This window comes from Prionailurus bengalensis, chromosome B2, assembly GCF_016509475.1.
Source record: "Prionailurus bengalensis isolate Pbe53 chromosome B2, Fcat_Pben_1.1_paternal_pri, whole genome shotgun sequence".
NCBI classification, from domain to species: Eukaryota; Metazoa; Chordata; class Mammalia; order Carnivora; family Felidae; genus Prionailurus; species Prionailurus bengalensis.
The window spans coordinates 139,700,638-139,725,429 of record NC_057349.1 but is presented as its reverse complement, the minus strand read 5'-3'; the positions used below and the strand labels follow the sequence as shown (position 1 = coordinate 139,725,429).

General features: G+C 45.0%; 1 protein-coding gene across 3 annotated transcripts in view; it reads right to left on the bottom strand.

The window, feature by feature from the left end:
- Nucleotides 1–24,792, bottom strand: part of TIAM2 (TIAM Rac1 associated GEF 2) — a 189,244-nt gene that overhangs the window by 116,513 nt on the left and 47,939 nt on the right. For 2 of the 3 annotated variants that reach the window (XM_043592641.1, XM_043592644.1), the window contains exon 2: nucleotides 21,377–21,471. The gene's annotated coding sequence lies outside the window, so the exon portion shown is untranslated. Of the gene's footprint in view, nucleotides 1–9,834; nucleotides 10,131–21,376; nucleotides 21,472–24,792 lie in introns of those variants that run through there. The other variant, XM_043592642.1, reaches the window with a different exon arrangement.

Sequence of the window (24,792 nt, the reverse complement as noted above, 5' to 3'; positions counted from 1 at the left end):
TTATAACAGCATATAAAACTACCTAATTTGTCAGAGGTCTGCCAAATGTCAACAGAAACAATGACAGCCATATACTTATGTTATTGGACAGTCATGATAGAAAATTGTGCTCATTGAACAACTGGTATTACCTGAGAGCAGTCACTCTCAACACCACGTGAATTTTGGCACTGAGGGGACATGTGATAATATCTGGAGACATTTCCAATCAAACCAACTAGAGTCCTAGCACCTGGTAAGTAAAATTCAGGGATCCTGCTAAACTTCCTACAATCCACAGGATGATCCCCACGACAAATAATTACCTGTCCCGATACGTATGTCAGGTTGAGGCTGAGAACCTGTGCCCTCAAGGTTTACTGCCTGTCTTACTAAAACTACTAAAATACAAGACGATACCTAAAAATCTGAAACATGCATTCATCTCTCTCGGATCCAAACTTACTAAATAAACGCTGTAGATAATTGCCCCAAAACCTGCTTCTCTCATTCCGCATCAGCGAACTACACTCAGAACTTGAGAACTGAAGGCCATGACTCAAAGGAGCTCATTGCTAACCACAAGACTTGAACCCAATTTGTAAAGGAGGCAGGCAAAAGGAACATCTGGTCTCCCTGGGAATGGTGCTCTGGAAGAGTAATCCTTACAAATAAAGTGGGCAGAAAGCAAGCTGCTGCTAAGGTCTCAAAAGCTGATCATCCATTGTGGAGCCCCATGGGTTCTATTTCAATTCGGCAGGACCCCTTCCAACCGCGTATTAACAGATGAATGGATAAACCAGCGTGCACCTCCGAGGATGAGCATGGCTGGTACAGGGGTGGGGGTGTGGATAATCAATTCCACGGAAACAACAGCCTGGCCTTTGCACAGTTCATCACCTAAGGAAGCCAATTTATCACAAGGAGGGTCTAGGCACTCACACCTGTTTTGTAACAAGTTCTAGTATCTGCAGCATTGCTTTAGAAATGTCTGTTCAACTATGAGTCATGACATTCATTTAATGACTCAATTACCAGTATTTTTAAAAGAACAGAATAGAAACAGAGTGGAGATGATAAAATAGGACAGAAAATGGAAGAGTGCATCCCAGTAAGGGTTAAAACTGTCTTATGAAACTAAATTCCCATGTGTCTCCACGTGTCTGCCTGTATACTGAGTTGTGAAGTACAATCATAGCTTCTTCGTGACCAAAAAAAAAAAAAAAAACAGTGTTGAAAACAATGACTTATAAAACCACAGCTTCCATCAGAATGGCACATCCCATTTTAAAGAGACCCAAGGACAAACCAAGTCGAGAGAGTCTCAAAACACTTGCTCAATCACTACCCAGGCAAACACCTGAGCTAAAGACAGGAAGACCGAGATGAGGAATAGCCTCTGTCAGCAATTCTGGGCCCCACAAGTTGCGCACGTGGTCCTCACCTACTTCCTTCTAAAACTTAAGAGAAACTTCCACTGCATGTGCAAAGTCTTCCTAGGAAGGTTAAAAATTACTTCCCCACCCCCCAAAAAAAGTTAACTGAAGACCTGAGTCTTGAAGAATGAGTGGGATTCTGTTAGATGAAGACAGAAAAGAAGGGCCTTCCAAGGAGAAGAAAACCACATGTTTCTAAGACACGGCCACTCTGTGGCCACAAGCTGAGTCCCTAAGCTACTGAATAAGGAAGTGAACTAAGTGGAGAAAGACCCCAGCTTGTACGGGGAAAGGTGACAAGGCAGCAGGGCCTGATCACAGGTGTCAGGGACAAAGTTCAGAGAGATGGGAGCTGGGAGCGGAGGGGAGGCTGGGGAGATGTTGACTGTCGTTAGCCCATCACCCCTCCCCATCCCCCAACTGTCCCAGAAGCACCGCAGTGTGAGCCATCTACTAGGGACACTTGGGGAGACTGTCTGGAGAAGGAGCCCACAGGTCACACCCCAAAGACAACATGGGGACAGCACTGGCACAGGAGGTAAATGTTCTTAGTGTTGGCAGAAACTCGGGAGCTGAAGTGACAAAGAGTTCTACTCATGGCTCATCAGGAGTTTGGAGACCCTCCTGCAGATCCCACCCCCTCCTGGGCACTACGAGGGAGACAAAAGAGACATATGGTCTGATCCCATCCCCAAAAGGGTTTATCAGCTTGTGCGGGGAGGGGCTAATTACCAATGTGAACCATGTGTAGAATCAATAAGCGAGTGTATGACAACTTTAACAGCATGGAGTTTATGGGGGTGGGGGGGAACCAACATTCCCACAAATATTACTGGTATGTTGTTGGAATGTCGGGGAGTTGAGAGGCCCAGCTCCATCTGAGCCATCACAGAAACTGAAAATATTTCGGGGGGGGGGGGCGGTGACAGGGGGAAGGGGAATTAATCACCTCTTCAAGCAAAATTACAGAATAGTTTAGAATAATCCTGGTGAATATAAAGTTGTTTTATTTTTCTTTTAGAAATTATCAAACTGCCTTTCATATACTTTTATCCATGTTTTTCTAGTGTGTGTGTGTGTGTGTGTGTGTGTGTGTTTAATATATCAAATGTTCAGTCCCAACCTTCTTTTTCTCCAAAGTCTGCTTCAAATCTCATCCAAAGTTTGGCCAACATCCTTGTCCCTACAGACCGTGAGCAGTGCGTTTGTTGACTGCCAAAGATTCACCGGGTTCAAAATGTGCTAGCCTGACTTTTAAGTAACCTCTCACCTTCAACTTTGATGAACATGAACCCTTCCACAAAAAAGGGGAGTTCAGGCATGGGTCAGTACTTCTCAAGCTTCGTACTCAAACAGAAGACCTTGTACAGGAACCCGGGCTGTAACCACATGGCTTCTCACTGACTCGGAGACCTGCACGGACGGCATGTGCCTCAGTAAATCAGAAGCAGGCATCATGCTCCTGAACCTCAATCACATTCTGTGACCAAAATATACCATGGTAATTGTACTGAGTGATTCTTGGCAAAATATTTCTTCATTATACACTGTTCCATTTAAGTTACAAAACGAACAGGCTTCAACCACACATTTTTTCCCTCATTTAAGTAGGTGTTTTCCTCGCCCTCATAAATGTGTAACTCCTACTTCAGCTCAGCTTGCTGCCTGATTTGAGAGCTCATTTCTCTAAGGCTTGAGGCTACAATAGAAGTTGTTCTGGGGCCCGCAATTAACCAATTATTGCTGAACTTTTCCTTAAATTCTATGATTATTCACAACAAACCTAGTAAGATGTTAGCTGGCAAATTTACGGAAACCTTCAGGAAAAAAATATGAATAGCGTTAGTAGGTATAAATTTTATAATTTATACGAATTTACAATTTTTTTGTTATCTAAAGTAGATGGGCACACAGAGGGAGAGGGAGGGCCTAATGTGCCCTGAGCCGCTGTGTGCCAAGGCTGACTGGGGCACAAGAACCCCCAGAGTTTGCAGGATCATCCCTATCTTACAGCTTCCAGGGATTAAACAATTTCACCAAGATCACTAAGGGGCCAAAGGCAGGAGTCCAACCTGGATTTTTTTTCACCATCTTTTTTTTTTTCTTTTTTTTTAGCATTACATCAAAATTATTTTAAATGTCTCTTTTCAATCTGAAATTATCCTTTTTTTTTTTAAGTACAACTTCACGTTCAGACTTTTCTTCTAGAAAAATAGCTGTGATCCATGTACCTTTCATAAAGAAAGCACTGAAAAAGTCTTTCTCTGGAGGTATCCTTTTTCCAGGCAGGAAAGGCTTGCACAGTTGGGAATGAAGACAGGAGAAGGAAATGAAAAACTCAACTTTTACGTTAACTAAGGAGCTGTAAGGTTAGAATGTAATCATTCTATTCCACTTTACAAAGAACATCACACAAAGGAAAAATCTGTTTTCTTGGTGGCGTAAACGTCACAATCATTAGCCTAAATATCCACTGGAATTTAGAATATACGTCCCCAAGGCTGTGGGGATGGGACATATTGACCAAGACCAGGAGGTGGGGGGTGGAGGGAAGGGCAATCCAGAAACAGAACAACCAAATAGCATCTTCCTGAAGCTGCAACTTCATCTAACGCTAAGCAATTTAATAATTGCTTTAATAAAGACATAGATCATGAAGTAAAATATAAAATTTACATTTCTAAGGTAAAATACAGGAGTCCAACAGTATTTAGCATTTGCATTAAGTAGCTGTAGCTACTACATCCGGCATCCTAGGGAAGATACACTTTCACTGATTAACCCAGTACGTGTTTACTGAGTAAATATTCTGTTGGACACGGTTACAGGCCTTGAGGATACAACAATAGAACCCCATCCCCCCCCCCAAAAAAAATTCCTGCTTTCACGGAGCTTTAATTATGGGGGGAGGGATGAACAGCAAACAAGGAAAGCAAATTGTTATAAGGTGACAAGTATTTTAGCCAAAAAAAAAAAAAAAGAAGAAGGGCGTGGTAGGCTGTGGGGGGGAGGGGTGCTGTAATTTTAGAAAGGGGAGAAGAGGAAGGCCTCACCAAGTGGTGACATTTACCCAGACTAGCAGAAGACAGACGACATGGCTTCTGGGAAAAAGGCACTCGAGGCAGAGGAGAGAAAGTGCAAATGCCCCGAGAGGTGGAACAGGCAGGCCAGTGTGGCTGGTACAGAAGGGGTCAAAGAAGGGACAAGGAGCCAGACTGCAGCCCAAAGGGACATTTTAAGGCCACTGGCTTTCACGTTGAGATTGAAAGTCATGATTAGAGGGTGGTGACTCCAGAAGGCTCATCATGGGCCACATTTCAAGAGGACCACTGTGGCTGCCCTGTGTTGGGCTGTCTGCAGCCAAGTGGAGGCTGGGGGTGGGGGGCGATCAGGCTGCTAGAGGGATCCGGGGGACAGAGGACGCGCGCTGGACTTGGGGGGAGTGATGAGGAATGGCCTGAGTCTGGATACAGCTGGAAGAAGGGCCAAGAGGATTCCCACATGGATGGGCATGAGGGGCAACAGGTCAAGAAGGCCGCAGTGACTTTCATTCTGGAAGAATGGAGAAGGCACAGTAGAAGAGGTTTAGGAGAAGACAAAATACTGGGTTTGAGATGTCTGTTGGACGTTAAAGTGGCAATGTCGAGTTGACAGCTGGGGGGAGAAGCCGGCATTCAGGGGAAAGGTGGGCTTGAGGTACAAACGTGCTACTCATCCTTATGAAGATGGTATTTAAAACATAAAATGGATGAGCTCTCCGAGGAAGTAAACAAAAGGAAGAGAAGAGGCCCTGGGCACTCCCAAATGAGGAGGTCAAGCAAATAAGGAGAAGCACACAAAAGAAACAGAAGGAGTAGCCAGTGAATCACATTAAGAGGAAACCAAGAAAACATGTTGCCCTTAAAGCCAGTCAAAAAAATGTATTTCGGGGGCACCTGGGTGGCTCAGTTGGTTCAGCGTCTCACTCCAGGTCAGGTCATGATCTCCCAGTTCCCAAGTACAAGCCCTGCACTGGGCTCTGTGCTGACAGCATGCAGCCTGCTTGGATCCTCTGCCCCCCTCCCCCTCTCCCCCCCCCACCTCCCTCCCCCCACTCAAAAATAAACACTTAAAAAAAAGTCTATTTCAGGGAGGAGACTGTGAAGTTGCCGAAGGTTTCCGACAGCCCAAATAACGAGGATCGATAGATAAAAGAGCACTGAACTTAGCAACATGGAAGTTTATCCATGAACTTGACCGGAGCGGAGCGGAGCAGGGGCGGCGATAGCCGGGTTGGAGTGAGTTTGAGGATGAGGTCAATGAAACTGAAGATGGCAAACAGAAACCGCCTGCTCTGGTTTGACTATAAAGGGCAACAGAGGAACAAACAATAGCTAGAAGGATAGAGGAATCCCCAAACGAGGGGTGGTCCCTGGGGTGTGTCCATCTGTCTGTCTGTCTGTCTTCAGGAGAAATTGCAGCATTGAATGGGAACTGTGCTGTGTGACAGAGAGAGGGGAAAATGCTCAAATGTTGTCATTAAGTAGCCAAAGCAGAACTCTCATGCACAAGAGGAGGACTTGGCCCAAGAGCAACCACCCTGGACTATTAGAGAAACTGGAGAAAAACCCTTCGAGAACAATATATGGTTATACAGCAGGGCATTAACTCCAGCACAGAACTCTTTGGGGGACTACTTATCACTGTGTCTTCTTATAATTTCCACTTTTCCCCTATAAGTCATGTTGTGTGTGTGTGGCGGAGGTGGGGGGGAATAAAGGTAAGTGAAGGTCTCTGCTAGGTACCACTTATTTCTAGGGTGTTCTGTTGTGGTTTTGTATGTACCTTGTCTGGCTGTTTTTGATTCATCTGTGATCATCCTATCAATTTTCAATGGAATACATATGCGTGTTACACATACCTATACATGTGTGAGTGCACGTGTATCCCGTGACTTCATGTACACTTTTCATGAAGATCTCTACTCCTTATTAACTTTTACTACCATGCGTTTTCCTGGTTTATGATTGTCTGTGTATAATGCTTCCTTTCACTGGTCACTCCGCCTTCCAGGAATGGCTACAGACGACATGAAAATACTTTCATTCTCTCCACCCAGAATTCCTTTTCATTGGCTTTCATCATACGAACTTTCAGCTTTTGTCGTTCCCAACCCATAGACTCTGCAACTCTTGAGCCCGTCCGCACATCTCCATTTTAGAAGCCCTGCCCTAACAATTCTGCCACCATAGAGATGTGTCGTGGTCAAGTACAAAAACAGGATAAGGATTATTTTCACTTTCCAGTGTTGTCCTAAAGATAGCCAGGATTTTTAAACCTTTATTTAAGTCTTAGGAACGCCCTGGACCAACTTCTTCCTGGCGTTATCTGTAGCACCTACCACATCCCTTTCCTACAGTGAAATGATAACTCAGTCTATCACTGTATAAGTGTTTATTTTTCCAAAAGCGCCTTGCATTCATTACCTTGGCACTTAAGTAAAACCCATCTGCTGTTTTTCTGTTCCCTTCCATGCCTCCCTCTCGTAAGTTACAGAACTAACAAATCCTAGACAGTCTTCTATCGGGATAGGATGGCGGGGGGCAGGGTGGGGGGAACCGCTTCACCTAAGGCTAAACCAGGAAGATTGCCAGATGAAGTCTTATCAGAGCTGTGTTGTCAGCAGAGGTTAGGGCAGCACACGTACACCTAAAATTCTCTCTGGTAATAAGTCAGTGCGAATGATGGCCACCAAATGAGTATATGACTTTGAATTTCACCAAGATACAAGAAAGACAAGTCTTTGGTCTCCGACTAGAGCTTTGACAAGTAGGTAAGCAAATGAAAGAAAGGATGGAAGGAGGGAGGGTAACAGATGCGTGTAAGAGGTGTGTGTGTAAGCAAATATACATACACCTACAAGCATATGTATACACATATATGCCTCTATCATTTACAAAGATAGGACGGCATATACCAAATTATTTCCAATGAAAGAAACAGGTGGTATAAGGAAGGGACTAACAGGATACGTGGCATCGCATCCCAGCTCAGCAATTAACCATCGCAGTGACTTTGGACAAGCCACGTCAGTTCCGTGGTTTCCCAGCTTTCCCATTTGAAAATCCTCTAAGGTCCCTTCTCAACCTGACAACACTCTGAGCTATAAATAGCTGACAGTAGTATACGATATATTCCTGGGATACTGACATTACAGCTCTTACCATTTGTAAGCCTGTTTTAGGTAGGGCTGAGTAATAAAGACCCTCACCCTGCCATTATCAGAATTCAAACTATCACAAACGCGATGTTTAGCACGTGTGTGCGTCAACAGTCTGAAAGTCAGGATTGTTGCATTACTCCTACATTTCCCTGCTTTAAAATTTTGTTGCTATTACTTTTCAAATCCACACCTTTTTTTTTTTTTTTTGATCCCTCCTAATAAAGCCATCTTTATCTTGGCCCTTACCTTCAGGTACGACACTTAATGTCAAATAAAAAATGCAGGTTAACGCTTCAATTTTTTTCTTTTAATGTCCAAAAAGATCTTTTTCTGAATGAGCCATGAACACCATTGTTTTTAAGTCTCACAGCGGAGTTGAGGGGTCTACCCAGTTTATCATCTCCACACAAATGAATCTTTCAAAGTGGGCCAGACCCAGAGGTGCACACAGGCATGGAAAAGCGTCCCACCCGAAATGGAAGGAGCCCATGCTTCTTCTCAGCCTTCCCTCCCGCCGTTCCTCCCACATCCTTCTGACATCTGTGGTAAGAAGTGGTTACAGCGACCCTGCACTGACTTTATATCTCTGAAAGAGGGAATGTGTCTCTTCGCAAACACAATTAGAGACCACCAAGACAGAAATATCTACTTTACTTAGGGGCTAAATGAGGGACCGCTTGGGAAGGATCGTCTCTTGGCAAGGGACCTAGCCCTTATCTTCCGCTTCTAGGCATCCCTGAGCAGGCCCGGCCTGAGGAGAGGGCTTTGCAGCTCACTCCCTCTGCACTGAGACACTGAAGGAAGACCGTCATCTGCTTGCATTCAAAACCCTATTTACTGTCTGGCTAGTTTGGATCGGAGGCATGGGGGGGGGGGGGGGGGGCTCCAGGAGACTTCAGTTTCTGTCTACAAGCTCCGGTGAAAATCAAAGCAGTTGACAAATGTTCATCTGACTAGAGGAGAAGACGGTGCTCCGTCCCGGTTCTAAATGTTTGCCGGCTCTGCCAGAGCAGCACTTGCCGGATCCGAAGGAAAAGTAAGAAATGTTACCAATGTTTCTATGAACTCGAACCTACCTGAACTGTACTCGCCACGGCCCCATCCCTAAAAGACATTTCAGCCAAGGAACTAAAGGAATGGACGACGAACGATATATCCACAGGGAAGAAACACACTGAAGACGCACACTGCCTATCCTAAAATAACTCATAGCCCCGTTATACTGAAAGTAAGCAAAAACTCTGGAATCCCTAAGTGTGACAGAGGGCCACGGTGAAATACTTCAACGTGTTAAGAAAAACCCCAGCGGCTGTTCAGCAATACCCTTACTTTCCAGAAATTCTATAAATAATCTTCCAAGTTACAATGACTTCAAAAAAGCTTCCTATTTCTGTCTCTCCACCTACCAATTTTCTGAGAATTACATGCTTGGCCAAATTAACGTAAAGCTGAGAAAGTACTATGCCAAGCCAGGGTTCCTCAATCCCCGCTGATAAGCTCGGGATTCAGACAGACACTTAATGAATGGACAGCTTCTGAGGGATTGGAACACGGATCAATCATCCCACCTGAACTAGGTACCGCCCCCCCCCACCCCCCCCAACACACACACGCACATGGATTGCACAGGATTTCATTCCTTTTTTCACAAAGTTCAAGACAAAAGGACAAACATCAATAAACAGTGAACACCAAATTACAAGTTTGAAAAGGAACTCTTAAACCAAGTAGCTCACTCGGCTCAAAACTAAGGCCTGATGAAGTTATATAATAACCAGAAAACTACAAAATACAATCCCTGAGACAGTTTCATTTCCCTTTGTGCCCTAAAAGAATTAACTGGTAAAAAAAAAAAAGATAATAGTCATTAATGCTTTTACCATAACCACACTGAGAAATGATACTTTTTTGAAATATCAGGAAAAATAAATCCATACAATATATACTATTAGCTTTTGGAGAATTAATTAGCAAAATGGGGTAGGTAACTATCATAAACCCCCAGTAGGCGTCAGAAAGCATATACATACTCAAATTTGAGAGTAATACGGTCTTAGAGCAGCCTAAGTACAATATAACGTCAAACAAAGAAAAAGGGTCAGCGCACAATGAAATATTCCCAAAAGGACTGCTTCGAGAAACATTTGTATCTCACATATAAAAGTAAGTCTCAACTCCAGAAGTGGGGGGGGGGGGAATAAACATTTATAACCTTACCTTTGCCAAAACTCTGGATGTAGCCAGGGTTTCTCAGGCTCTTTCAATTAGTAGAAAAAGTTTCACAAAGTCAGGGTTGATGCACAAATCCACAAACTCTCTCTGCGTTCTGCCCATGGCAAGGCAGGAAACAGCGTTGAACACTTCAAAACGCTCGGCCGTTAAGAGCTAAAAACGGATCCTGTGCAATGCTGGATGTATTTTTGTCTGCGAGCTACACACCCTCATCATGTTCAATTTTTTCCATTGGTGGAGGAGTATGATGCAGACTTAACCAGAAAGTGGTTTTCCACGGGCCGCCTGAAGTGATTAGCCGGGACAGCCAGCCATCATGCCGGGGAGCCGCCAGGCTCACCCATGACTGGGCTGCTGTTGGACCCACATTCCAGAATTACCACCAAAGTTCCATAGGAGCGAGGCCCCGGAGTGCGCTGAATAAAGGTTTACTCACTTGAAGGGAGGCTCGCTGCTTTTTTAAGCCTTTCCGCAGTGAGAATACACACCTACCGTCCTTGTGTTTAGAGCGGTAGGAAACATTCTATCTCCCAAGCCACAGCTGGAATGTTACGGTCATAAAAGCCCTGCTTCAAGAGCAGCCTTCAGAATAATTTTGCAATTTCCAAAATATCGGGTATACACTGTGTGCCAGAGTTATTTCATTTAAAAAAAAATTTTTTTTCATGTTTATTTATTTTTGAGACAGAGAGAGACAGGGCATGAACGAGGGAGGGTCAGAGAGAGAGGGAGACACAGAGTCTGAAACAGGCTCCAGGCTCTGAGCCGTCAGCACAGAGCCCGACGCAGGGCTCGAACTCACGGACTGTGAGATCATGACCTGAGCCGAAGCCGGATGGTCAACCGACTGAGCCACCCAGGCGCCCCCAGAGTTATTTCATTTTTAAGGTAGCTGAGCTCCAGTGCCCTGCCCTGGAAGTACTCCTTATCCCAAAAGGTCACTATTTGATGAAAGATAAGCAATAACCTGACTTTCAAAAAAAGCGACACACCAGACGTTCACGTGTTTTCAAGTCTTGCTGTATCTTTTGATGAAAAAAAGATTCGGTTTATATTTCGGTTTAAAGTATACCCAAAAGGTAGAGCAACATTTTCAGAGATTATTTTACGTTCATTATTGGCAAAGGCGTGCTGAAAGGGAGAACAGGATTATATCTGGGTACTTTCAAATTTTTGAAATTACATTCTATAGAAAACAGTTTAAGCCAAAGTTTTCAAGTTCTCCTGGACAAACATGTGACAAACAGCTTTTTGAGGTAATATTTTCATTATTTTTAAACTGTGAATGGGGCGCCTGGGTGGCTCAGTTGGTTAAGTGTCTGACTTCGGCTCAGGTCATGATCTTGTGGTCCGTGACTTCGAGCCCCGCATCAGGCTGTGTGCTAACAGCTCAGAGCCTGGAGCCTGCCTCAGATTCTGTGTCTCCCTCTCTCTGCCCCTCCCTACCCGCGCCCCCCCCCCCCCCCCCGCATCTCTCAAAATAAATAAATGTTAAAAAAATAAATAAAATGTGAATGGATCAGTGGGGCACCTGGGTGGCTCAGTCAGTTAAGAGTCCAGCTCTTGATTTGGGCTCAGGTCATGATCTCACGGGCTGTGAGTTCGAGCCCCGCATCAGGCTCTGTGCTGACAGCTGAGCCCCAGCTTGGGATTCTGTCTCCCTCTTTCTCTGCCCCTCCCCCACTTGTGCTCCTTTGCGCTCTCTCTCAAATGAAATAAAGTTTAAAATGTGAATGGATCTATGTATGAAACTGACAAGATTCTTGCTTCACATTCAAGACCAGATTGTACTACAGACATACAAGCTTTTGATTCCCTATCTTGCGTGAAAAATAAATTACATATGTGTACACACATCTACACATAAGAGTACATGGACACACAATTTTTTTCCCATACAGGTTCCGTGTAGTTAATACACGCTTGAGGGGCGCCTGGGTGGCTCAGTCGGTTGAGCATCCGACTTCAGCTCAGGTCATGATCTCACAGCTCGTGAGTTCGAGCCCCGCGTCGGGCTCTGTCCTGACAGCTCAGAGCCTGGAGCCCGCTTCTGCTTCTGTGTCTCCCTCTCTCTCTGCCCCTAACCCACTCCCATTCTGTCTCTGTCAAAAATAAATAACCATTAAAAAAAAAAAATACATGCTTGAAGGTACACTTTCTAATCTTAATTAGCAAATAATAAGAACCATTATATAAGGTCACCTGTCCAATAGTTACAAAAACCAATCTAACCTCCACAAAACTCTGCTAGTGAACACAGAACCAAAGACTGTTTAGTGCGGGCATGGCACACCTGAAAGCCGCCTGCGCCCAATCCCTCACTTTACGGACAAGAAATGGAGGCCTTGAGTGACTTTCCAAGGTCCCAGAGCTGGCCAGCAGCAGGCAGCAGAGCCAGGACATCCCAGTCGAGTAACCACAACCTCCAGGACCGAAGTCAGAAAAGTCACCACGGAAGCCAAGTCACATAACAGAAAACATGGGAATTCCCAAAATGTTAAGTTGACGTGTGTGAGTGCGTGCGTGCGCACGTGCTGAAAAATAGCGTGGGTCGGGCCCCTGGCTGGCTAAGTCGGTAAAGCATGCAACTCTGAATCCCAGGATCGTGAGTTCGAGCCCCACGCTGGGCATGGAGCCCACTATAAAAAAAAAAAAAAAAAAAAAAAAAAAAAAAAAAAAAAAAACGCCCTGGGTAAACCCAGAAGAAGAAAGAATGCAAGTCATGGAACAGCATTGTTTCTGTTGCTAAAATAAAAGGAAAATGAAGTATCATCGGCTAGCGTAAAAGAAACAGTCTCTTGAGAGGGAAGAAGGAAGTGTAAGACCACGTGCTTCTCAATGTGAAAAATGTATCAGAAAGACAACCAACTGTGTCGAAATACTTGCACGCCTGTCTTGCAAGACCTGCCTCTAGATTTTAAGCCAATTCTGACCTTTTCAAACACGTTATATGCAGGTCTGTTTATGCCAGAATTGCCTGTAGGAATGAATGATCTCCAACATTCCCCAGGCCTTTCCCATGGATTTGCATTGTCTGGTTCCCTTTTTTAATCACCAGGTAACTTTAGTTCTATGGATGTACAATGTCACTCGGGGGTTAAAGAGTTTAAAGTTTGCCCAACTACAATAAAATACTCTCAACTTAGTACTCTGCCCTAAAATGATGAAAGCCAGCACATCTCCAAATCATAAAAGCAGACTTTACCTTTCTAATGCTTCGTCCTGAGACAACAACATAACGGGACCTATGTGTTAACAAGCATCTAAGGTTAAATTCCTTGGCAAAGAGCTCCAAGAATTACATATATTACTACTTAAAGAGGTATTCTGTCCTCGAACATACAACGCAAAAGGACACATAGGAAAGTAATATAGCAAAATGTTAATAATTACAGAATTCAAGCGGTGGTAATGTTCACTCTACAATTCTTTCAACTTCCTATATGTTTGCAAATTCTCCTAATAAAAAGTTGGGGGGAAATGACAGATGGACACACACAAAGTCAAATTCACACGAACAGAAAAGTGGCTGCCGGGGGGTGGGGGGTAGGGTGGGGAGGAGGAGGCGTTGGTAAAAACTGTTGTTACAGATGAGTAATCTCTGAGGATCCAACGTGAAACATGGTGGCCACAGTTGCTAACACTATACCGTGTAACTGAAATTTGCTGATAGAGTAGAACTTAAATGTTCTCTCTCTGACACACACACAGGATAAACAGTGAAGTGACAGGTGTTCTTTTTTTCTTATTTTTTTTTTTTTTTGTGTGTGTGGTTTTATTTATTCTTCGAGAGGGCGATAGCAAGCAGGGGAGGGGCAGAGAGAAAAGGAGACAGAAACCCAAGCAGGCTCTGTGCTGTCAGCGTGGAGCCCCACGTGGGGCTCTGACTCACAAGCCGTGAGACTGAGTCGGATGTTCAACCGACTGAGCCACCCAGGGCTCCCCTTTTTTTTTTTGAGAGAGAGAGAGAGAGAGAGAGAGCGCAAGCAGGGGAGGGGCGGTATACGGTCTTCGTTAACTGGACGGGGAGATTCCTTTCCCCAGTGCACGCATACATCACACCAAATCACCACAATGTACACTAACTACCCTTCCATTTTATATGTCAACTACACCTCCAAAAGGTGACATTTTTAAGGCTATCACATCTTTGGGGCGCCTGGGTGGTTCAGGTGGTTAAGCGTCCGACTTCGGCTCAGGTCATGATCTCGCGGTTCGTGGGTTTGAGGCCCGCGTCGGGCTCTGTGCTGACAGATCAGTCTGGAGCCTGCTCCGGATGCTGTGTCTCCCTCTCTCTCTCTGCCCCTCCCCTGCTTGCGCTCTCCCTCAAAAATAAACATTGTTTTAATTAAAAAAAAAAGTACTCTTTATTAAGTGAAAATAAAGAGCAAAATCAAATTTTAACTTTTTTTAGAGTAAACTGGAGGTGCCCACAAAACCAACAGTCAATTTTAAGCTAATTCAAAATGCAATAGTAGCATGCTATGTATTGCTTTAAAGCCACAGCAAACCTAAAGTTCATAATACAAGCTTTTTCTAAGTGGTTCAAAGGGACCAAATACGCAAGACACATTTTAATGCAGTCAACTCTCATGAAAATAAGGAATAAATATTTATAAAGTCCAAGTGGCACCTTATATTACATAATAAGCAAGTCTCAAGAACTTAACCAAATGACCAGTTAATTACTTTTGGGAGATGTGAGCAAATGTGAAATAACAGAAAAACTAAGATTTAAAACAAATTCTTCATAATTTTTTCCTTTACATGGACTTTTTTCTATAAGTCATTATATCCAAATTAAATACACTTTGATAACTGACAATTATTGATAATGTATAAACCCCTAAAGTTTAAAATTAAATGGAATGCTTTATAATAAGAGGCATGATTTTTATATAAACGATAAAAATCCGTACAAAAAAAATGCTACCAGGGTACCCGGGTAGCTCTGTAATTAAGCATCTGACTTCAGCTCAGGTCATGATTTCATGGTTCGTGGGTTCAAGCCCCACATCGGGCTCTGAGCTAACAGCTCAGAGCCTGGAGCCTGCTTCAGTTCAGATTCTGTGTCTCTTTCTCTCTCTGCCCCTCCCCACCCTGTGTTTTCTCTCCATGCCCCCCCCCCGCCTCAAAAATAAATAAATAAACATGTTTTAAAAATCATGCTACCAAAAATAAAACCATACTCATTCATGAGCTTCTGCAAAGGTAACCTAAGAATTTTCAGCAGGAATAAACCATTTAGAAAACACACTGACAAATACTACACTAGACACATCTGTTTATGACATTTTTGAAGGGTTCTATTGGAACATTTAAGAAAGTGTAAGGAATCTGCCCAGAATTCGATGTAGTCAATTAAAAAGTGTTCTATTCAGCCTCCCACACCATGGGCACGGTACTTCCTTTTTATGGACTAAAGTGAAATCGTTCACGCTGAAAGGTTCCTAATCAGTTTAATTCAGAGAGTAATTGGATCTGAGTTTTCTAAGAGACCACAGAGGTCATCCAGCAGGTCCTATCTTCCTTCTAATTTGAGAACCTCCTACGGTATCCTGACAGATGGGCCACCCTCTTCCACCCAAATACACCGAGTGATGGCAAGTCCCAGCTCCATTAGGGAGCACATTCCACTGTCGAAACACCAACTGATGGATGACAACTCCTTCCAGGGACTTGAAACCAGTCATCCTCAAAATTCCACTAATTAAGTTAGTCTTTCTGTCCTTATCAACACACACCCTACGCCGCTCTCCCTCCCGACCGCCCTTACAAACAATAGAAATCCAATGTCATGGCTCTTCCCCTGTTCTCTCTCTCTTTCAGTTTATCTGCACGATGTTGCCAGAAGCACCCTTGTAAAATAGAATGGACGAACAAAACCAGATTGTGTCTTTCACTAAAAATCAAATCCACACACACAGAAGAGAGTCCTAGGATTTCAGTCTGTGCCTCAGTGGGCTACGAGGGCAGTGCCCTTGGTAACCACCCTCCCAGAGTCAACGAGGTTACAGGCCCTCATCTGTTTGGTGCCACAAAGTCTGGGAAGCGTTGGGGGAGGGACCCACTAGGGAAGGCAGAATGGAACCTCGTTCCACAGCCCACACACATGTGCAAATTACACACTGCTCCCATTTCACCCAACCAGGAGTCCTGACGACCGATCGTGGGGAAGACGAGCAAGTTTGCTGCTGAAAAAAGACGAAATGGCCTAAAATAGAAGCCAAAGAGTTCTGTTTGAACACGGAGGGGAAATCTTACTGCCCCGCTCAGGAATCACACACACACACCTTCAGCGCCATTTAAAATGCATGCCATGATGGAGGCCAGAGGGCTATACACCTAAGAAACAGAAGCCGTCTGTTTGCAAATTAGGTTTCTACGAGTATTCTTCAGCGCACACACAAAACACGTTCTGTTCTACCTTTCTGGCAACATGAGACTCTACAGAAACGTCTTTAGGTTTTCCACCACTAAAACAGAGGGAGATAGAACTTTTCCAGCTTTCTCCTAATTCTACTAGAAGAAAAACAACTTAAGTAAAGGAAAACTGGTAACTGGCACGCGGTATCGGGGAGACTGCACGGCGGGGTCACTACCGTAGCAAACGGGCCCACGCGTGCCCCTCCAACCGGGCAGCAGCCACCTCCCCAGCTGTCCATTGCCACCTGGGATGCACACCGCCGTGCTGCCCGGTGAAACCGCGTTTTAAAGGAACCCTGAACATGTTGCTTTTAGCTAAAATTTTCACTTTCTCCAGGTAGGCAACTGGGGCACCTGGTGGCTCAGTCAGTGGGGCGTTTGGCTCTTGATTTCAGTTTAGGTCGTGATCTTGCAGTTTGTGACATCGAGCCCAGCATCGAGGCTCTGCTCTGACACCACGGAGTTTGCCTGGGATTCTCCCTCCCTCTCTCTGCCCCTCCCCTGCTCTCTCTCCCAAAATTAATAGGTAAACATTTAAAATAATAGTAATAAAAAATAAAGGTAAGCAACTAACCTAAATATCCTTAAGACCCTTGTCAGAGACGCATTTTGCAGGCCCAACAAAGCTCACCCACAGTCCAGAAGCAGCCAGAAGCCCACCAGTTTGCAACCTCTGATTCATACGATAAACACAAACAGGAAGATTTTAAATCCTGAAAGATGTTTTAAAAGAAAGCAACCAGCAGTCCCAACTCTCTGACTTCAGAAAGCTAAATCCTGGGTCTCCAGGGACGTATGGCTCCATACAACCAACCGGCCCAGATGACCAGATGTACACGCAGGATTCTGGACGGGGCCATTTGTACCGAAGAGGCGTTGGAACGGGACATACAGGCCTTGGCAGCCCCCTTCCTGGGGAGCGAGGAATCCTTTCTCCAGGAATCTTGATCTGCAGTCCAGCAGCCTCTGGACCCATATCTGCCCTGGGAAGTTCACTACTGCACAGGCCGCCCCGCCCATTTTCTCCCAGCTCCTAAGTTTCCTTCTACTCACTGGCCCTAGGGTCTCACTGCCCCTGCTCGCTGCACACACGACTCACTCTCAAGGGCAATATTATGCTCCCCACTAAACAATATTTTCGGGGCGCCTGGGTCAGTCGGTTGAGCAGCCAACTTTGGCTCATGTCATGATCTCACGGTTCATGGATTCAAGCCCTGCATCAGTCTCTGTGCTGACAGAACCTGCTTTGGATTCTGTGTCTCTCTCTCTCTCTGCCCCTCCCTAGCTCACGCTCTGTCTCTGTTTCCCTCTCTCCCAAAAATTAATAAACATTAAAAAATTAAAAAACTAAAAATAAAAAATAAACTTAATATTTTCTATGCTAAATATTCTGTTCCCTTCATCATCATGAATAGGACACTGTTTTTGTCTTTGTTTTTTTTTAAGTTTATTTATTTATTTTGAGAGAGAGAGCATGCAAGCAGGAGAGAGGAGAGAGAATCCCAAGCAGACTCTGTGCTGTGAGTGCAGAGCCCGATGCCGGGATCCAGGTCATAAACCACGAGATCATGACCTGAGCTGAAATCAAGAGTCAGATGCTTAACCGACTGACCCACCCAGGTGCCCCAGGACACTATTTCTAAACACTCCTGGTGCACCTGGGTGGCTCAGTCAGTTAAGCATCCAACTCTTGGTTTGGGCCACGCATTGGGCTCTGCATTGACAATGTGGAGCCTACTTGGGATTCTCTCTCTCCCCATCTCTCTGCTGCTCCTTTGTTCACATACACACGCACACACACACACACACACACACACACACATACACACTCTAAATTAATTAATGTAAAAAATAAACAAATAGGGGTGTCTGGATGGCACCGGCTCAGGTCATGATCTGGCGGCTTGTGGGTTTGAGCCCCACACCGGGCTCTGTGCTGACAGCTCAGAGCCTGGAGCCTGCTTTGGATTCCATGTCTGCCTCTCTCTCTGCCCCTCCCCACGCCCACACTCTGTCTGTCTGTCTGTCTGCCTGTCTCTCTCTCTCTCTCTCTCTCTCTCTCTCAAAAATAAATAAACATTAAATTTTTTTCTAAATAAACAAAATAAACACTCCTAACCATTCCTAACCATGATCACTGTGGTCCAGATAGTAACATCCTTCTTAGATCTAAGGTGTAAAAAGGAAGAAAGTAGGAAATGAGAAATCACGAAGCCCTGTGCCCGAATGTTACGTGTATTTTCATATTTAATTCCCATAGCAATCTTTTTTGATTTGTATCATCAGCACTACTTTGCACATGGAGAAACTGAAGTTAGGCACAGTCGAGTCATTTGCTGAGGGTCACGAAACAAGCACAACTAGAGAACTCAAACCAAGTCAGTCTGGCACAAAAGAGACAACAATATTGCTAGCCATATGGAAAATGGCATATTTGTGACTTATCACTATGATAACTAAAGTTGTTAATAATTGTAATTAAGCCTTTTCTTTCTGTTGACTCAGGGATGTCAACATGTGAAGCAAATGCTCAAAGTCCTGTCTCCACTTTATGAGCAGAATCCAAATACATTATTTTCAAACCCAGCTGATGTACCTAATATATAAAATCCTGAGTATACACTAAATAGCAGAAATTTTTTTTAAGTTTTTTACATTTTATTTATTTTTGGTAGAGAGAGACAGAGCACGAGTGGGGGAGGGGCAGAGAGAGAAGGAGACACAGAATCCGAAGCAGGCTCCAGGCTCCGAGCTGTCAGCACAGAGCCCGACGTGGGGCTCGAACTCACGGACCGCGAGATCGTGACCTGAGCTGAAGTCTGACGCTTAACTGACTGAGCCACTCAGCCACCCCTAAAATAGCAGGAATCTATATAACACATATATTAACATCCTTAATCACAATCACACGAGGAAAATGCTCTTACTACCCCCATTTTACAGAAGAAGAAACTGAGGCACCAAACTTAAATAACCTGCCCAAGGTCACTGAGCCAGCAAATGTCAGAGACAGCATTCAAAAAACTCAGCAGGCAATCTGTCTCAAGAAAAAAAAAAAAAATCTAAACCTTAGGCTTATTCAAGTAGGTGTAATTCAGTCCTGGCATCTGCACTTCAGTAAAGCATAAATGAAACAGCCTCAAAGGCTAATAAGATATTCCTTTTAAATATTCTAACGCAGGAGCACCGAGGTGGTTCAGTTGATTATGTGTCCGACTCTTGATTTTGGCTCAGGTCATGATCTCACGGTTTATGAGTTCAAGCCCTGCATCAGGCTCTGTGCTAACAGCATGGAGCCTGCTTGGGATTCTCTCTCTCCCTCTCTCTGCCTCTCTCCTCCCCCAAATAAGTAGGTAAGTAAGCAAATACATAAATAAATAAATACATAAATATTCTAATACAGAAAATATAAAGGTCAGTTAACACAAAAGTTACCAAACATCTAAATTCCTAACTTTAAAGCACCAGTTTTTAAAATTTACTTATTTTGAGAGAGTGTACACAAGCAGGAGAGGGACAAAGAGAGGGGGAGAGAGAATCCCAAGCAGGCTCCTCACTGCCAGCACAGAGCCCGATGCAGGGCTCGATCCCACAGACCGTGAGATCAAGACGTGAGCAGAAATCAAGAGTTGGACACTTAATCAATTGAGCCACCCAGATGCCCCCAAATTCCTAACTTTAATAAGTGCTCTAATTGCAAATAAACTCAAAACACTACAAAACTTCCTTTTTATGCAGAAGATAATGTTAAACCTGGCAATTCTGTGAGAGAATAATTCACATTTAAAAACAGCTCCTGGGGCGCCTAGGTGGCTCAGCTGCTTAAGCATCTGACTCTTGATTTCGGTTCAGATCATGATCCCAGGGTTGTGAGTTCGAGCCCCGCATCGGGCTCCATGCTGACAGCACAGAGTCTGCTTGGGATTCCCTCTCTCTCTTCCCCTTCCCTGCTCACGCGTGTACACATACACTCTCTGCCTTAAAGTAAACTTTAAAATAAAAATAGCTACCAAGTAGACAAAGTGGATCTTCAAAATCTCCTCCAGTGCCAACAACTTTCTCATCGTATGACACTGAGTGACTTACACAGTGAGCCGCACTTCACGGCTGAGCTCATCACATAATTCGGGCAGAAAGCGTCTGCTGTGCACTAGACACGGTCTGAGCCGTGGAGCTACATGGCGAGCAAGACCGACAAGGGTTCTGACCTCATGGAGCTTCCGCTCCGGTGACAAGAAGGCTCAACAGCAAGCAGGTAAATACACGAGACAGAAAACTATCACGCACGACAAGCACTTTGCAGGGAAATAAAATAGGTGGCCACTTTAGATTGGGTGGACAGAGACGATCTCTCAGAGGCAACACCTTGAGTTGAGATCCAAACGGTGTGAAGCGGCACCGGAAGGATGGGACCAGCTGCCTCTGACAGAGCCGGTGCTCGTGTCTGTGAACTTCAGCCAAGTTAAGCATGAACTGTAGACCCTGCCAGCGTGTCCGGGGAAGGACCGGCAGCCACTCCAAACGCTGCTCTGGGAACTGTTCAGTTTTCTGCTTTAGTACTTATGCTGAAACACCAAGACATCGACCAGTAAAACACCCCAGGCAGAATGGAAGAGCCTTAGCACAGCGGGAACCTCCCCTCCCCTCAGTGGCTTCCTGTCCAACTTTCCTGAGCTCACCTGATCTTACGACTCCAGCTACAAATTATATACTCCGGATCTGTTCTCCAGCAGGCTAGCCTGTTTCGTTGGGAGTTCAGGTGGGTGCTGTATCTATCTGATACGTAAAGAGATGGAACTGAACACCTACCAGGCTGCAACTTTGCCACCTAAGTTCCCAGAGAGGATGGGGATACAGAATCCCAGAGAGAGAGACAGGATCATCCAGTGCATCAAATTAAAGTGTGTTTATAATAAGCCGCTCAGACTGAATGCACCACTGCCCACAGGAAATCCAATTTCCAACCGGAACGTGAGGAATCCACTTTGGCTCTCCCCACCCAGGTCCACACACAAAGAGCACTCAACAGAGCTCCACGGGAAACAGACCCACAACTGACATACATGAACACCTTCGAGGTGCACAAGTGCCTTGAACTTACCACTGGAAGGAGGGTGAACAACCCTCAGTGTTAATCATTCATTCATACAGAATGAGCTGGCTGAAGAGGTTCCTTTGTAATTCAAGCACAGAGCCCTGGCAAGGGAAACAAAAAGAGGTGATGAGAAACAATTTATTATAATTTGTAATTGGGCTTGCTATAAAAAGGGAGCAAGTAGAAAAAAAAAAACCCAAAAACAACTCAAAAGTGAAGTGGTAAACGATAAAGCAGATAGGAGGGTCTTCCCACAACCTGATTGGAGAAGCAGCTTTGCTAGAACTCCACATGGCCAAGCCATTTTAGAGATAGATAGATAGATAGATGGAGAGAGAGGAGAAAGAGCAGACAGAAGAAGAAAAATAGACAGATGGACAGATATATGACCAGATAGCCAGATAAAGCCTACTGTGATCAAACCACAACTCCAGGGCTGGGGGCAGAGTAGTAAAAGAGAAAGGTCTCTGCTCTCACTGAACTTCATTCAAGTAGAAGAAAGCATCCAAAACAAATGAACAAACACGGAATATATCTAGAGTGATATGTACAACGCAGACATCTAAACAGGATGAAGTAGCTAATTTAAATTGGGAAGGTCAGGAAATGGCTCTCTGAGAAGGCAACTAGGCTGTAATCTCAGTGCTATTTCAAGGTGAGGGAAACAGTCTGCCAGGCAGAGGGACCAGTCAAGACCCTAATAAGAACCAGCGGCTCGGGGCGCCTGGGTGGCGCAGTCGGTTGAGCGTCCGACTTCAGCCAGGTCACGATCTCACGGTCCGTGAGTTCGAGCCCCGCGTCGGGCTCTGGGCTGACGGCTCGGAGCCTGGAGCCTGTTTCCGATTCTGTGTCTCCCTCGCTCTCTGCCCCTCCCCCGTTCATGCTCTGTCTCTCTCTGTCCCAAAAATAAATAAACGTTGAAAAAAAACTAAAAAAAAAATAATAAAGGAAGGCCACACCTGAAGAATGCTACCACGTTAACCAACCTACGAACTTACAGTCAAGCCCTGGGCTGAGTCACAGTGCCCGGGGTTCATAAAACTTTCGCTGTTTCAACCAGAAACTGCTAAAGAAGACAAAGTTACTACCGCTTAACCTGTGCCCTTAAAACGGGCTCCCCTCTCCAACGACGTAAAAACAACGCAGCCGTCACTGAGAAATTTCTAAAATCCACCCCTTCGTCAAACGAAATCCCCTTTGAAACCACCATCTCCCTGAACAAAACAAAACCAAAACAAAAATGTTTTAACATTAGCCTTGCTATCGGCTAGGCGGCTTATCAATTCAGAGACTCAATGTCTGTGGTAAAACAGGACAGTGGGAAGGTTTTCGGGAGAGAAAAAGGGGCTGGGAACAAGATATGCAAGTCTATTAACCCGTCACAGGAGCCAGGTCTGTGCCATCTGCCTGCCTGCCCCCCCCCCCCCACCCTGGACCTCCACTCACGGGTAGACTGTTGTCCCAGTCTCTCTGCCCACAGAGACTTCAGAGACATGACGAACAAACCACTGTGTGGCTCTCACTCTGGGGCAGTAGGTAAGACCGGACGTTGTAAGCCTTCATTCCATGACAACTCCCCCCACCTCCCGGCCACGCTGACATTAGCCTACTGTTCCTGCACAAAGAACTAATGGAATCAGATGCTGCTCTTAACAGAAAGAGACAGTACAGTCGCCCAGCAGACTAGAGAATGTTCGAGAATCCATCATTTCTGACAAAGGGAGGACCAATTAAAATGAAAAAAGAAGTTTCAGGCTACCCTCCCCAAATGACAGACTTCTACACACACACACAGCGTACGTTTACTGCTTATTATGAACCAAGTTATGAAAGGTCCTGGTTATTTATAAAACGGCTCATGTGAAACACCAAAAAAAAAAAAAAAAACCAAAAAACAAAAAAATCAATGGACAGCTGGAAGGACAGGGTGTGCCCACTTGGGCCACTGTATCTCCCAGACTGGTTTCTGTTTAGAATAATCCTTCCCGAGGATTCCCAAAAAGCTTATGTGTCTGGGGAAAAAATTTAAGGATGCAAAAGTTGACTCGAGTGCCTGACATGCGGGGCATTTATTAAGTTGGTTATTTCAGTTCAAGGAGTGTTTGTTGATCATCTACTGTGTTCCGGGAACTATGCTAAGTGTTGGCAATATGATGTTGACTGGGAGCCTCACATTCTTGCAAAGCCTATAACCAAGTAAGTCAGAAGCCACAAAACACTGTGGGGGCAGCATGGTCCAGAGGGGTAAGGTAGTGGGGAAGCACACAGGAGTGGTCCTGTGTCCAGCCTTCAAGACAGATCCAAATCCGGGGCGCCTGGGTGGCTCAGTCGGTTAAGCGTCTGACTTTGGCTCAGGTCACGATCTCAGGGTTTGTAGGTTCGAACCCCGCGTCGGGCTCTGTGCTGACAGCTGGGAGCCTGGAGCCTGCTTCGGATTCTGCGTCTCCCTCTCTGCCGCTCCCCTGCTAATGCTCTGTCTCTCTCAAGAAATAAACATTTAAAAAAGACAGATCCAAATTCAGTAATATATGCCCACATCATAAAAATTACCTATATTCAGTGTCCCTGGTACGGCGACATGGGATCTTTCTCCACTAGGATTCCACGGATGTTTTAAAACATGTGTATGCATTCTTTGATGCTCCCGCTACAGGGCGGGGTGGGGCGACCAGTCTAAGCCCCCTCCCCTTGAATCCACTTCAACCTACTAAGAATACAGCAGAGTTGACACTACGGGATTTCCAAGGGCCGGTCAGAAGAGGTCATCAATTTCCATCTGGTTTTCCTGGAGCCCTTGACCTGAAGCCCTGGCGGAGCATGTATCTGGCATCGTATTTGGGTTCCTTGACCCCTATATTTACCTGACACTTATCACCATATTTTCCGACAGATGCAAAGACACTGAGGATCCTATTCCGACCCTTTGCCAAGACAAAAGAAAATGATTTCAGTGTTGGTGTCTTAAATAACTACTGAATGACGATGAGGGAAAATGAGTGAAGGAAGAAGGAAGGAATGAGCAAACGGTAGTGTAAGTGATTTCGACATTCAGTGGCAGGTGATTCAAGAATGCTTGGGTTTAAATAACCCGTGCAAAGATTTGTTCCCACATGCTCTAATACTACAGACTGCCACACAGGCTCCTGTAGACATTTAGGTCCCACTGTAGATGACTAAAATATTTCATCTTCCTGGGGCGCCTGGGTGTTCCAGTCAGCTAAGCATCTGAGCCTTGATTTCAGCTCAGGTCATGATCTCATGGTTCCTGAGTTGGAGCCTCCCGGCGGGCTCCCCACAACGCTGACAGAGCTGAGGCTGCTTGGGATGTTCTCTCTCTCTCTCTCAAAATAAATTAAATAAATGAAATCTTTCATCCGCCTAAACTTCCCGAAGATGCCCGGATACAGAGCACAAGCTAATGT